Source organism: Oncorhynchus kisutch, linkage group LG27 (genome assembly GCF_002021735.2).
Source record: "Oncorhynchus kisutch isolate 150728-3 linkage group LG27, Okis_V2, whole genome shotgun sequence".
Lineage (NCBI taxonomy): Eukaryota > Metazoa > Chordata > Actinopteri > Salmoniformes > Salmonidae > Oncorhynchus > Oncorhynchus kisutch.
The window spans coordinates 6,298,947-6,314,535 of NC_034200.2; the positions used below are offsets into that span (position 1 = coordinate 6,298,947).

The following is a 15,589-nucleotide window of genomic DNA, read 5'->3' on the forward strand; positions in this document are numbered from 1 at the left end:
ATGGGGTATATCGTGAAAAGCACACAGGCCTACCCATCTCCAATGGAGATTTTAGCATATAAATCTTGGTTGGGAAAACTCCCCCCCCCAAAAAAACATAGCTGACTTTGGCTGACTTTCTTAATTAGACAAATGTGGTTTCTACTAACAATTGAGATGTACAAACTATGGCATAAGGGGACGACGAGCGGATAAGATTTTAAGATTTTAAGGAGCGAGCTGGGATGGACATAGTTAATATAACTATTTGTTCAGAACTTTTGAAATGTACAGTGACAGAATTCAGAACATGGGCCGTTCTTACAGTATTCTCCCTGTACACCAAGTCAGAACCGTAGGATAAATTAAGGGGGCATATAAGCAGATAATGAAAGCTCTTACAATATTCAATGGTTACATTTCTCTAAAACAGGCTATACATGTGCACCACCAAGTCAGAACAGTAGGCTAAGTTATCTGGGGGAAAGGGACCAAATTATTAGGGTGAGGCACTTGGGCTATTAACAGCTACAGCACAACATAAAGTATTACTTTCTTACATCATTTATACATCATTTATGCAGCAGCATACAAGACATTTTTGGACTCACCTTGTTGTGCTTTGCTTACTTGAACAAGAAGGTGGCACGGCAGTCCTTCTCGTGGGCACATTTGGTCATCAAACTTTGTCATCAAAGTCTGGCATTCTCTGGATTTATTGTGCTTTCAAAACAACTGGGAATTAGTTAAAAAAACAAGGTTGAATCATGACGTCAGTGATCTTCAGATTGGAGCTCTAGAACGAGGCCAGAGGATGAACGTTCAAAACTTATTTTCTCCAGTTGGAACTTTTCTCAGAGTTGCCAGTTGTCTTGAACTCACAGAAGTCTGAGATTTCCCAGTTCTGAGATTCCAGTTGTTTTCAATGCGGCAGAAGCAGTGGCGATCTTAGCATGTACATCTTGGTGGGGCAAAAAAAAATATATATGTTTTATGCATAGCCACTACACAACACAACACAACACAACACTAAACAATACATTCATTGCACTATACCGGTTACAAACAGTGCCCACAAACTGTTAGGCCCTACATAAAGCGCCATGGAGTGAATCCTTACCACTGCTACACCTGGCTATCAGCGGAGCCTTCTCTGGCAGCAAAACAGTTAATTCAGTTGTTTTGAATGTGGCAGAAGTCATGCAGGATTGACAGCATGGCCAATGTATTCAACCTTTTCTAGCCCATTGTGTTGAATGTTTATCATTTTAAGCTTGGAAAAGAGACACTTAACCTCAGACTTAGACCACACACCCACTCCACTGAATAGCAGGCCAGTGACTGCTTTGCAACACTTGTAGTTTACCACTGATTGCTTCCAAACCACTCATTGTTGAATTTGCGATTTCCAACTTCTTGTTTAATGTTTAATTAAATAAATGGCCGATGAGCACCGATACATTTTTATCTATAATTTCTCTTCAATTTGACTAGGATTGAAAAGGATTTTGCCATGATGATGACTGCTTGTCTAGCGTGCTAGCTAAGATTTTGAAAGTATGATGCTGACATGATCGGTCCAATCAAAGCTATGGTAGATATAACGTGATTTGACATCATTTTATCTGTGGCCAATGACCTTGAGTCTTATTGGATTGTCACTTCTAATGTAAATCTATGGCAGCACCCAAGGAGCTTGAATTTTCGAGCTCTCCCTGTAGATTTCCCGGTGACGTAGTGTTCCCATGAGTGACAGAACACTGAGCCAATCACGGCGCAACCAGAGAACATTACCAACCCCTGCTCAGTATTTTCCGCTGGCTGCCCCACCACCACAGAAGCCACTGAGTTAGGCTGAAACACCTGCATTTTAGAGCCGCCTTAATCAAGAAAGCAAAAAAGAGACCATGTTTGTATGCTGCTTTATTAGCTCAATGTTGTTGTTTTTTTACATTGTTTGCAAACTGATATGTGAAACGCATTAATGCCAAAATAACATGCAAAACAGGAAACAGCAACAACAATATACATATATATATATATATTTTGCTAAACAGATGGGACTCAAAACAGGTAGGACTCTGCCCCACCTGCCCTGGATGATGGGTAGCCACTGCACGTATCACTGATGACAGACAGACAATAATAATAATAAACTGGTTGAATGGCACTAATGGACATTCGTGAAAGAAGATAACTGAGTCTGATGACCAGGCTACAGTGTGCAATTCCCCAAGTCAACTCTTACAAAAGCGCTATTCCCCGTGTACAGAGTAAAAACACTGTGATTTTTGGAGTAGGGGGTTCGTTCTCTGTTGATTCCGTGTAGAGAGGTAGCAAGAAGAAAAACCAAGAGGATTTCGCTCTTAATGAATGGAAATACGGATCGGCGCTGTACACGCAGCCAGAGTAAAGAGGCTGAGATCGAATGGAAGGAAATAAGAAATAAGTGGGGATAGCTCAAGAAAAGGCAAAGTCAAGGGGGCACGCGAACCGGAGACGAAGCAAAACCGCTGCAATTGACGATCAACGGATTACAACATTATTTCCGTTGCTGGCGAGTAAACTATTTTCTAGAGGGAATTGATGGTGTCTTTACAGAGCAGAACAGACTTTGAAGAGGTGATTTTTGAATGCACTCGGCTGAATCATGCTGAGTTTGTGGTTAATAACTTTGGCTATCAGTTTTAACAAAGGTGAGGAAAACTGAAGCCCGCTGGTTTGTACGTATTCTGTTTCTATCCAATGGAAGCAGAAGGAAAATAGTAAAAGTTATTTTTTATGATTCTATCTTCTTGTCCGTCTTTCCATAGCCTACCTCTTTGGCCACTGAATACTGTGTGTGTTTCACATTCCATGTTTTAGCTGTGTTGCATTTTATCCTGTCCTTTGTAGCTCAGTTGTTAGAGAGAGCATGGCGCTTGTAAAGCCAGGGTAGTGTTGGGTTTGATTCCTGGGACCACTCATATGTAAAATGAATGCACGCATAACTGTAAGTCGCTTTTGGTAAAAGCGTCTGTTAAATTGCATGTATACTATTATATTGGAATAGCTTTATTTGATAGTAGTTCATGATGGGAACGGATGCATTATTCGTGGTCTCCCTGAAAACATGGTATGAGAAATCAGAATAGTGCCATTCGGTTCATATTCCCACAATTACGAGTTCACGCAGCCTTTACCAGGCGCACAGAGAGTGCGAGAGATCAGCTGAACTGTATGTAGGCTATTGGTTTGATCTGACCATTGGCATGCATTAATCAAAATGATTCACACAACTAAATGTATATGGCCCAACAATATGCTTTAGCCCTATATCGCGGGAAAACTGTAAAACGCACATATTACTAGGCTACTCAATGCAGATGGTGTGCCAGAGAGAGATTGATTGAACCAATAGTGTGCAATTGCAGCCCCGAAATTCGGGGCGTTACTGTACGTTAGCATTCGTGCACCTGCAGGAACGCCCCCCTCGAGCATCTCATTGGTTCCTTCATGAACATCCGCACCGCTTGTGTGACGCTTTTGAATGTGGGTCAGAAATTATATTACATTTCTTACTGGTATGGGACAACCTTAGTGCCCCATGCATTTTTTTTTATACTACGACAATTACAGGGTAGCTTACTCTGCTGACACTGACAAACTTATCAATAAAAATATGTTGTCTGATCTATATAATTGGCCTACGAGAAGGGGAGACACAAATACAATTAAGTTAAGAATTTTGATAACCAAAATACCGATATTTATTTATTTATTTAACTAAGTCAGTTAAGAACAATTTCTTATTTACAATGACGGCCTACACCGGCAAAAGCTGGACAACGCTGGGCCAATTGTGCCCCGCCCTATGGGACCCCCAATCACAGCCAGGTGTGATACAGCCTGGATTCGAACCAGGGTGTCTGTAGTGACACCTCAAGCACTGAGATGCAGTGCCTTAGACCGCTGTGCCACTCTGGATCCTTTTCTTTGTCATCTCTTTACAGCAATAGCCATTTGCTTTCCAAACAGTTTTTGCGCAACTGTGTTTTTAAATATTGCGATACGCCTGGCTGGGTCTCTCTGATTTTCACTGACAATCGCAACTCAACAATTGTCTATTTGGTATTTTCAACGTGCACTGCCCAAATTGCGGGCCCTCCCTACTCCTCTCGGTCACTCATCTCCGGCCTTGTCTGCGAGCTCTCGGCCTCAAACCACAATGCAATTTGGAGCGAATACCAACCGGTTTCCAGGTAATTCACAATTTTTTCATACGGCTGACATGCAGTAATGTTAAATAGTGGTGTCATAGCCTATAGTTTTTCATGCGGCTGACATGCAGTAATGTTAAATAGTGGTGTGATAGCCTATAGTTTTTCATGCGGCTGACATGCAGTAATGTTAAATAGTGGTGTCATAGCCTATAGTTTTTCATTGCGGCTGACATGCAGTAATGTTAAATAGTGGTGTCATAGCCTATAGTTTTTCATGCGGCTGACACGCAGTAATGTTAAATAGTGGTGTCATAGCCTGTAGTTTTTCATGCGGCTGACACGCAGTAATGTTAAATAGTGGTGTCATAGCCTGTAGTTTTTCATGCAGCTGACATGCAGTAATGTTAAATAGTGGTGTCATAGCCAATAGTTTTTCATGCGGCTGACACGCAGTAATGTTAAATAGTGGTGTCATAGCCTATAGTTTTTCATGCGGCTGACATGCAGTAATGTTAAATAGTGGTGTCATAGCCAATAGTTTTTCATGCGGCTGACATGCAGTAATGTTAAATAGTGGTGTCATAGCCAATAGTTTTTCATGCGGCTGACATGCAGTAATGTTAAATAGTGGTGTCATAGCCTATCGTTTTTCATGCGGCTGACACGCAGTAATGTTAAATAGTGGTGTCATAGCCTATAGGTTTTCATGCGGCTGACACGCAGTAATGTTAAATAGTGGTGTCATAGCCTATAGTTTTTCATGCGGCTGACATGCAGTAATGTTAAATAGTGGTGTCATAGCCTATAGTTTTTCATGCGGCTGACATGCAGTAATGTTAAATAGTGGTGTCATAGCTTATAGTTTTTCATGCGGCTGACATGCAGTAATGTTAAATAGTGGTGTCATAGCCTATAGTTTTTCATGCGGCTGACATGCAGTAATGTTAAATAGTGGTGTCATAGCCTATAGTTTTTCATGCGGCTGACATGCAGTAATGTTAAATAGTGGTGTCATAGCCTGTAGGTTTTCATGCGGCTGACATGCAGTAATGTTAAATAATGGTGTCATAGCCTATAGTTTTTAATGCGGCTGACATGCAGTAATGTTAAATAATGGTGTCATAGCCTATAGTTTTTCATGCGGCTGACATGCAGTAATGTTAAATAGTGGTGTCATAGCCTATAGTTTTTTTGGCATGTTGTATTAATTGTGATAGGCTCGTTTTACTGACACAGTGCACTTCCACTATTTATTTTGCTGGGATGCCGTACCGCCTCACTTTCACCCCTGGTCAAACACCTGCCCTCACTGTTGTTAACGGAACTGTGGGAAACAGGCGGGGGGCGAAGGACACTGTCTACCGCTCACCCCCACCTCCCGCTAGCACAGCACGCTAGCTAACTACTTAGCGACACCGTGGGCTAGCAGTGCTAGCTTGCTAGGTAGCTAGCTAGCACACGGTGTTGCCCCCGCCTCCCGTGTACAGGATAAAACCTTGCATGACAGACGGAGGTGAAGGACACTATATCTGGAGGCTAGGGCAACACTGTGTACTAGCTACCTTGGTAGTTAGTGACACTGTGTGCTAGCTATCTTGGTGTCTCCCTCGCCTCCTGCCTGCTGTGTACCGGAGTCCTCCTTAGGACTAGCTGGCTAAGCTAAACGCCTGCCCTCGCAATCGATAACAGAACTGCGGGAAAACAGTGCCCAAATATGGGGTTTGTCGGCAGTTGGCATCCAACATTATTGTGCATTATTGCCACATAGGTACTGAAGCACCCCGCCTCCCGCCTTTCCTAACGAAAAAATGGACCAATAGAAGTATAAAAGAGTTCCTGCAGAGGCAGGAAAGCCCACATGCAGGAACGCACCGAATTGCGGGCCACAATTGCACCCTTCTTGAATGAACATGGGCAATTAGAACTGAAAAGCTCCAGCCCGATTAGAATGTAACATGAGTCACCAGATCTCTCTGTGTTTGGCATGGACACGTAGCCTATAGTGAGCGTAGCCTATAGTCATGTCTCTCCCTTTCAGCATGTGGTTTGCCTCTGGCAATGTAACAGTGTTGCTAATAGACCTATGTTGCACCAAGGTCGGGGATATCCGAGAATACTCAGCATGCAGGTCGTCTCGCCTGCACTTGTCTACAGACAGATGACAAGCAAATTAATAAAATATTTTACCTTTAGGTGAAAATACATTTCTCAACAAGGATTACTGAATGATATATGTTACCGCGGCACTGCCATTGATCGAGTATCCCTGTCCACCGTGTCCAGCACCGTTTCTGTAGCTATGGAAATGTCAGTCGAAACTTCATGGCGCTCGAAAAGCAGCTCCAACGACTGCTTTGATTAATTTTGGCGTTACGCTGGGTTCTCCTGTCGGTGCAGTTGGATCTGCTAATCACCGGTTGTTGTGTAGAGCGCCCTCTGGTGCGCGTGCAGCGTACCTGCCTAGTCTGCACCTGAGAGTACACCACTCGCTGGTCCTGTTCCGTATATCGTGCAACACATCTATTACCTCAGCCATTCATACAGCTTTATTCAGTTATGATTACACTATCAATAGCCTACCCATAACAAACAAAATGGTGAAGGCATGTAATACTATACCAACAAATTAGTCTGCAATGTTTACAGTCCTATGCCACTACTATTCAGTGATGATATCAGTCAGTCAGTCAACACTCCTTCCTTGCTGACTGTGATAGTGTGTGAAGTGATGTCTTATTGATTGTGGTGTGGAGTTGTGTGTGTGTGTGTGTGTGTGTGTGTGTCGGTTGGTTGGTTTCGAATGGCTGTAAGTGTTGTGTGGTAATGTGCGTCCCCTATGTAGTGTACTACTTTTGAATACGGGCTATATAGGTAAAGTGTATATATATATATATATATTATTTTCAAGTTTTTTAAAACCAGTTTATACACTGATACCTTAAAATAGTGATTTTAAGTTAGGTCTCTCAAGTGAACTAGTGTTAGCCAAGTATTTACCTTGTCAAAATAGGAATATCTAAGTATTGACCCAAAAGAGTAAATACTACAAAACAATATTGAACCCCCGTCTCCCATCCCTGTCTCTTCTAGAGGTCGACCGATTAATCAGAATGGCCGATTTAATTAGGGCCGATTTCAAGTTTTCATATCAATCTGATTTTTTTTTACACATTTTATTTAACCTTTATTTAACTAGGCAAGTCAGTTAAGAACACATTCTTATCTTCAATGACAGCCTAGGAACGGTGGGTTAACTGCCTTGTTCAGGGGCAGAACGACAGATTTTTTTCTTGTCAGCTCGGGGATTCAATCTTGCAACCTTACAGTTAACTAGTCCAACGCTCTAACCACCTGCCTCACGAGGAGCCCGCCTAGAGCGAATGCAGTAAGAAGTCAAGGTAAGTTGCTAGCTAGCATTAAACTTAATCAATCATAATCACTAGTTATAACTACACATGGTTGATGATATTACTAGTTTATCTAGCGTGTCCTGCGTTGCATAGAATCGATGCTGTGCGCATTTGCGAAAAAGGACTGTCGTTGCTCCAACGTGTACCTAACCATAAACATCAATGCCTTTCTTAAAATCAATACACAAGTATATATTTTTAAACCTGCATATTTAGCTAAAAGAAATCCAGGTTAGCAGGCAATATTAACCAGGTGAAATTGTGTCACTTCTCTTGCGTTCATTGCACGCAGAGTCAGGGTATTTGCAACAGTTTGGGCAGCCTGGCTCATTGCGAACTAATTTACCAGAATTTTACGTAATTATGACATAACATTGAAGGTTGTGCAATGTAACAGGAATATTTAGACTGATGGATGCCACCCGTTAGATAAAATACGGAACGGTTCCGTATTTCACTGAAAGAATAAATGTCTTGTTTTCGAGATGATAGTTATGACCTAAGGCTCGCATTTCTGTGTGTTTTATTATGTTATAATTAAGTCTATGATTTGATAGAGCAGTCTGACTGAGCAATGGTAGGCACCAGCAGGCTCATAAGCATTCATTCAAACAGCACTTTCGTGCGTTTTGCCAGCAGCTCTTCGTTGTGCGTCAAGCATTGCGCTGTTTATGACTTCAAGCCTATCAACTCCCGAGATTAGGCTGGTGTAACGATGTGAAGTGAAATGGCTAGCTAGTTAGCGGGGTGCGGGCTAATAGCGTTTCAAACGTCACTCGCTCTGAGACTTGGAGTAGTTTTCCCCCTTGCTCTGCATGGGTAACGCTCTTCGAGGGTAGCTGTTGTCGTTGTGTTCCTGGTTCGAGCCCAGGTAGGAGCGAGGAGAGGTACGGAAGCTATACTGTTACACTGGCAATACTAAAGTGCCTATAAGAACATCCAATAGTCAAAGGTATATGAAATACAAATGGTATAGAGAGAAATATTTCTATAATTCCTATAATAACTACAACCTAAAACTTCTTACCTGCTAATAATGAAGACTCATGTTAAAAGGATCCACCAGCTTTCATATGTTCTCATGTTCTGAGCAAGGAACTGAAATGTTTTCTTACATAGCACATATTGCACTCTTTTACGTTCTTCTCCAACACTTTGTTTTTGCATTATTTAAACCAAATTGAACATGTTTCATTATTTATTTGAGGCTAAATTGATTTTATTGATGTATTATATTAAGTTAAAATAAGTGTTCATTCAGTATTGTTGTGATTGTCATTATTACAAATACATTTTAAAAGTCTGCCGATTTAATCGGTATCGGCTTTTTTGTCCTCCAATAATCGGTATCGGCGTTGAAAAATCATAATCGGTCGACCTCTAATCTCTTTCTCTCTCTCTCTTTCTCCCCATCCCTGTCTCTTTCTCTCCTTCTCCCCATCCCTGTCTCTTCCTCTCTTTCTCTCTCTCTCCTTCTCCCCAAAATGAGATTCAAAATTGTCAACGGGACAACAGTAACAACAATAACCAAGTGTCAAAATAACCATACATTCAACAACAACAATAAGCATACAGTAGAGTGCATGTGCAGGTTGATTGGTCTGTCAGACACTGTCCCTCAACTTATGGCAGGCAGCAATGTAGTGCGCTGCCAACCCACAGCTCTCAAATTTGGGGAAATGACACTATAATTGTTTTATATTTTTTTAAACATTTTGTCTCCCTTCTCTCTCTCCATCCCTGTCTCTTCCCCTCTCTCTCTCCATCCCTGTCTCTTCCCCTCTCTCTCTCCATCCCTGTCTCTTCCTCTCTCTCCATCCCTGTCTCTTCCTCTCTCTCTCTCCATCCCTGTCTCTTCCTGTCTCTCTCTCCATCCCTGTCTCTTCCTGTCTCTCTCTCCATCCCTGTCTCTTCCTCTCTCTCTCTCCATCCCTGTCTCTTCCTCTCTCTCTCTCCATCCCTGTCTCTTCCTCTCTCTCTCTCCATCCCTGTCTCTTCCTCTCTCTCTCCATCCCTGTCTCTTCCTCTCTCTCTCTCCATCCCTGTCTCTTCCTCTCTCTCTCTCTCCATCCCTGTCTCTTCCTCTCTCTCTCTCCATCCCTGTCTCTTCCTCGCTCTCTCCATCCCTGTCTCTTCCTCGCTCTCTCCATCCCTGTCTCTTCCTCTCTCTCTCCATCCCTGTCTCTTCCTCTCTCTCTCCATCCCTGTCTGTTCCTCTCTCTCTCCATCCCTGTCTCTTCCTCTCTCTCTCCATCCCTGTCTCTTCCTCTCTCTCTCCATCCCTGTCTCTTCCTCTCTCTCTCCATCCCTGTCTCTTCCTCTCTCTCTCCATCCCTGTCTCTTCCCCTCTCTCTCTCCATCCCTGTCTCTTCCCCTCTCTCTCTCCATCCCTGTCTCTTCCCCTCTCTCTCTCCATCCCTGTCTCTTCCTCTCTCTCCATCCCTGTCTCTCTCTCCATCCCTGTCTCTTCCTCTCTCTCTCTCCATCCCTGTCTCTTCCTGTCTCTCTCTCCATCCCTGTCTCTTCCTCTCTCTCTCTCCATCCCTGTCTCTTCCTCTCTCTCTCTCTCTCCATCCCTGTCTCTTCCTCTCTCTCTCTCCATCCCTGTCTCTTCCTCTCTCTCTCTCCATCCCTGTCTCTTCCTCTCTCTCTCTCCATCCCTGTCTCTTCCTCTCTCTCTCTCCATCCCTGTCTCTTCCTCTCTCTCTCTCTCCATCCCTGTCTCTTCCTCTCTCTCTCTCCATCCCTGTCTCTTCCTCGCTCTCTCCATCCCTGTCTCTTCCTCGCTCTCTCCATCCCTGTCTCTTCCTCTCTCTCTCCATCCCTGTCTCTTCCTCTCTCTCTCCATCCCTGTCTCTTCCTCTCTCTCTCCATCCCTGTCTCTTCCTCTCTCTCCATCCCTGTCTCTTCCTCGCTCTCTCCATCCCTGTCTCTTCCTCGCTCTCTCCATCCCTGTCTCTTCCTCTCTCTCTCCATCCCTGTCTCTTCCCCTCTCTCTCCATCCCTGTCTCTTCCTCTCTCTCTCCATCCCTGTCTCTTCCCTCTCTCTCTCCATCCCTGTCTCTTCCTCTCTCTCTCTCCATCCCTGTCTCTTCCTCTCTCTCTCTCCATCCCTGTCTCTTCCTCTCTCTCTCTCCATCCCTGTCTCTTCCTCTCTCTCTCTCCATCCCTGTCTCTTCCTCTCTCTCTCTCCATCCCTGTCTCTTCCTCTCTCTCTCTCCATCCCTGTCTCTTCCTCTCTCTCTCTCCATCCCTGTCTCTTCCTCTCTCTCTCTCCATCCCTGTCTTCCTCTCCTCGTCTCTCTCTCCATCCCTTCTTCTCCTCTCTACTCTCCTCTCCATCCCTGTCTCTTCCTCTCTCTCTCTCTCCATCCCTGTCTCTTCCTCTCTCTCTCTCTCTCCATCCCTGTCTCTTCCTCTCTCTCTCTCTCTCCATCCCTGTCTCTTCCTCTCTCTCTCTCTCCATCCCTGTCTCTTCCTCTCTCTCTCTCTCTTCCATCCCTGTCTCTTCCTCTCTCCTCTCTCTCTCCATCCCTGTCTCTTCCTCTCTCTCTCTCTCTCCATCCCTGTCTCTTCCTCTCTCTCTCTCTCCATCCCTGTCTCTTCCTCTCTCTCTCTCTCCATCCCTGTCTCTTCCTCTCTCTCTCTCTCTCCATCCCTGTCTCTTCCTCTCTCTCTCTCTCTCCATCCCTGTCTCTTCCTCTCTCTCTCCATCCCTGTCTCTTCCTCTCTCTCTCTCTCTCCATCCCTGTCTCTTCCTCTCTCTCTCTCTCTCTCTCCATCCCTGTCTCTTCCTCTCTCTCTCTCTCTCTCTCCATCCCTGTCTCGGTCTGTCTCTTTCCATCTACCACTCTTTCATCTCTTAGTGACAGCAGGAGGAAAGGAAAATAGAGGGAGACTGGACATGTCCTCCTTGCACTGCAGTTTTGGTCACTGCTCTATGAAGTAGTATGAAGTAGCTCAGGGTCACCAGAATAGTATGGTGAATTTAATCACTAGGGCCGCCCCAAATAGCACCCTATTCCCTACACGGTGCATTACTTTTGACCAGGGCCCTATGGTTCTTCTGTGCCATGAGCAACTGTATAACTATGCTGTTATTTAAACCTAATCACAAATGACACAGAACAGTCGTAAATAATGCTAACAATATTGACAACTGTTGAGTTTATGATACCTTGATATGATGCATAATGTTTTTCCAGAACAACCGTGTCAATTTCCACTGACTCTGTCGGAAATGGCACCCTATCCCCTATATAGTGCACTACTTTTGACCAGAGCCCCATGGGCCTTGGTCAAAAGTAGTGCACTATATAGGCTGCCATATGGGATGCAGATTATGTGCGTGGGGATGTTTTATTTGACAGTGTAGGACTGAAAAGAGAGAACGTAGAGCAAGTATGACAAGTGATAAGTGTAGGTAGTTTCTAACTTTCTCCCTCCCTCTCTCTCTCCGTTGTCTGTGAGGAAAAACAATTCAATAATGCTCACGTCATTTGACACCTGAAATACTTTTACTAATTCCTGTAAAATGGTGGTCTTTGTGTGTAGGGCAGGCTTTGTGATTGGTCTTGCATGTCAAATCCACAGTCCACCAATTACACTCTGCGTCCCAAATGGCACCCTCTTCCCTCTATAGGGCATTACTTTTGACCAGAGCAATATGGGCCCTGGTAAAAAGAAGTGCACTATGTAGGGAATAGGGTGTCATTTGAGAAACAGACTGTTTTCCATCACACAAATAGGGGACTAGATCAGTGTTTGCCAAACTCACCCCTTCGTCTGTGATTGGTCAACAGTAGGGATCCTTCAATTAAGTGTTTGTTGTCATTCAAAGAGAGATGACTCATTTTCATGCACATTTTTTCACTTGAGAAATACTGCACCAATCATCTTAGTTAAATGTAAAATTGTGTGACTAAGACCTAGGTAAAACATCAGAATTAATGACAGATTCCTTGAGTTATCTATTTTGAGGAAGTGTATACTGGCTACTGTGTCAAGAGAGACCAACAGTATTATTGACAGCACCCCCCATTTTTCGAGCAAATGTATTTTAATGGAGTGTGAGGCACAGACGTTCACTTCACCTAGCCAAGTTCTGCTAGGAGAAAAATCTAATTTTATTTGTCACATGTACCGAATACAATAGGTGTAGACCAACCAACAATGCAGTTTTATTAAAATATAACACTTTTAGGGCCTTACTCTGACACCACCTGTTATAGAGGTCCTGGATGGCATGAAGCTTGGCCCCGGTGATGTACTGGGCCGTACGCACTACCCTCTGTAGTGCCTTGCGGTCGGAGGCTGAGCAGTTGACCATACCAGGCAGTGATGCAACCCGTGATGCTCTCAATGGTGCAGCTGTAAAACGGCTCTATTTCACGAAATATGTCCATTAATATGTTAACATATCATATGTGTCATAACAATTTAGAATTTTCTCACTACACGAAAATGCGAGCGTTTCTGTATCTCACCAATAGAAACGGGCCAGCTACATTTCCTGGTTGTAAGAAAACCACAATATCCATAATTCATTGTGATTTCCGGATGTAGTACCGCCCCCTGGAGGTGTATCCAGTTGATATGGTAAATATCAAAATGCCTGTGTTTGTAGCCAGCACTTTCAGCCAGAGGATTTCGAAACTGAATTAAAGTCTCAACTGATGGGGGTTGCCATGTCGTCGATCGTTGAAAAGTGATGCTATTCCATAGATGTTTTCCCCCCCTTCATTTCAAAGAGGAAGGCATCTGATCAGCCAACATTGAAGCAGAAAATAAGTCAAGCTGAGGTAACGTAGCTAGTTAGCTAAGTTAGCTAGCGTCAAACTACATTTGTTTACCTACAAAAAAATCTAGCTAGCTAGCTACATTTCATAATATGCTGGTTAGACATACCAAAGCATGTCAATGTCATTAGCCAGCTGCTATCTGCCGATATGCTTTGTAGCTTTGCAAGCTAACGTTAGCTTCGTTAGGTTACGTTAGCTAGCTAACTACCGCAGAGGCTAATGTGACTGTTCTATTTAGAGTCCGATCCCATCAACATCTGCAGAGGCATCAAGCTCAGCACCAGCAACTAGTGTAAGTCACCTTACTAAAATCGACAAGATTTTTCCATGATGAGAAAACAAAGGTATTGGAGCTAGGCATAAACATGGTCCGTGTCTTGTTGCAATAGATGGTGTGTTTACAAGTAGGCTACAACTCGAGTCCTTCTGTAGTTCTCTGTATTATGAAGTCTTAGTTGATTGTTCAAGCAAGGCTTGAATTCTAAATATGGGGGGGGGGGGGGTTGGTTAGGAAGGGATGGTGTGCGTGACTGACTGATGTCTATTAGGGTGGGTATTGTGTGCATGAAGGTTAGTATGCATTATCTATTGATTTGAAGGGGGTGGGTGGATATAGTACCTTGTTTGAGTGTGTATTGATGGGGACAAAGTAGTAAAATGTGAGCTAATCACTGACTGCAGTGTGTCCTACAGACGAACCCTGCTGATGTTGACCTTGACACCAGCGTTGGTAGTACAGAGCCTGTAGACTCATTGGATGAAAGCTTTCAGCCTGGAATAAACTCAATCATCTGACTTTGAAACAAGCCAGAACAGCAAAAGGTATTTATGAAAGCACAATACCCTCTTGAGAAAACAAAATCACCAATACACTGAACTGTCTACAACAGTCAGTTCTTTGGCATGGTGGAGAGGGGCTGTTAGTATTCTCTTCTAGCCTATTCACTCTGTTGGAAGTGCTTGTCTACTAAACCACACTACTGTAGGTGCTCATACACAACAATACACAACTAGATTGTCCACAAGTCAAGCCCCCCTCAAACCTTTCACATCTTTCTGAATTATTGACTCTGAGTGAAACAAAACACATACCAGTCAACCGTACCCTTTTTTGTTTACAAATGAACATGGTTTATTGTATGATTACATATCCTCATGATCTGCATTCATGTCCTTCCAGGAGACTTTCAGCACAAACAAATAATCTGCAAGAGGTCGAAGCATTGGGTGGTGAAGAAAGGGTACGAGAGGCTTGTCCACCTGGCTGTGGCGTGTAGAAAGGACCTGCCAATTGTCTACAAGGAGCCTGAGTTATAGCTCCCCAAACCTAATATCCCTGCCAACAGTGCCAAAGCCTGCTAAACCAGCTGCCTTTACTCAACACAAGAAAAGGTTCACCCCCTGAAGAGCATTCTGGAACCTGCCTGGAACATTTTGTAGTATAATTTGTAGTATAATATAGAATGCCTAGTATGCTCACAACTACATTGTGGTATAGATATTGCTAGTTGTTGTACATACAGCATATATAAGTATACTGTCAAGTGGGTCAATGATTCCAGCTGTATCAGAAAAGTGTTGACTTCAACTTCTGGGTCAATTAATTGTGATATTCATGAAATGTATTTGGATAAACTAGCGAATGTCTTACTGCACAAAACATGTATGCATGGACTTGGTGTATCATTTAAACTTGAATTTGTTGGCAAGTAAACATGTTTCAATAAAACAGTATATTAGTCTGTCAATAGTAAGTAGATTGACAGATTAGTCTGCTAAATGACAAAGAATGTAAAAATAAAGAAAAGATATATAGTAAATAAGTAGACATGGCTTGTATTCAAGACTTAAGTTTATTTGCTCTGGAGACCTAGGTGAGTGTACTCTGCAGTATGCAGGAACAGTTATGGCAATTTATATACAGTAGAATAAAAATATACTACTGATCCTTATAATAAATGTCCTGAAATGCTTACTTACAAGCCCTCAACCAACAGTGCAGTTCAAGAAGAGTTACGAAAATATTTACCAGATAAACTACAGTAAAAAATAATACTAGCATAACGAGGCTATATATAGGGGGTACCGGTACCGAGTCAGTGTGCGGGGGTACAGGTTACTTGAGGTCATTTGTATGTGTAGGTAGGGGTGAAGTGCATATGCATAGATAAACAGCGAGTAGCAGCAGTGTACAAAA

The 15,589-nt window shown here is 43.2% G+C and overlaps 1 long non-coding RNA gene across 1 annotated transcript; it reads left to right on the top strand.

Moving 5' to 3' along the window:
• Positions 1 to 13,159: 13,159 nt before the first annotated feature.
• Positions 13,160 to 15,238, top strand: LOC109872343 (uncharacterized). Its single transcript, XR_002252447.2, has 4 exons — positions 13,160 to 13,392; positions 13,631 to 13,684; positions 14,086 to 14,214; positions 14,573 to 15,238. It is a non-coding gene; the product is annotated as an uncharacterized LOC109872343 (long non-coding RNA).
• Positions 15,239 to 15,589: the final 351 nt, after the last annotated feature.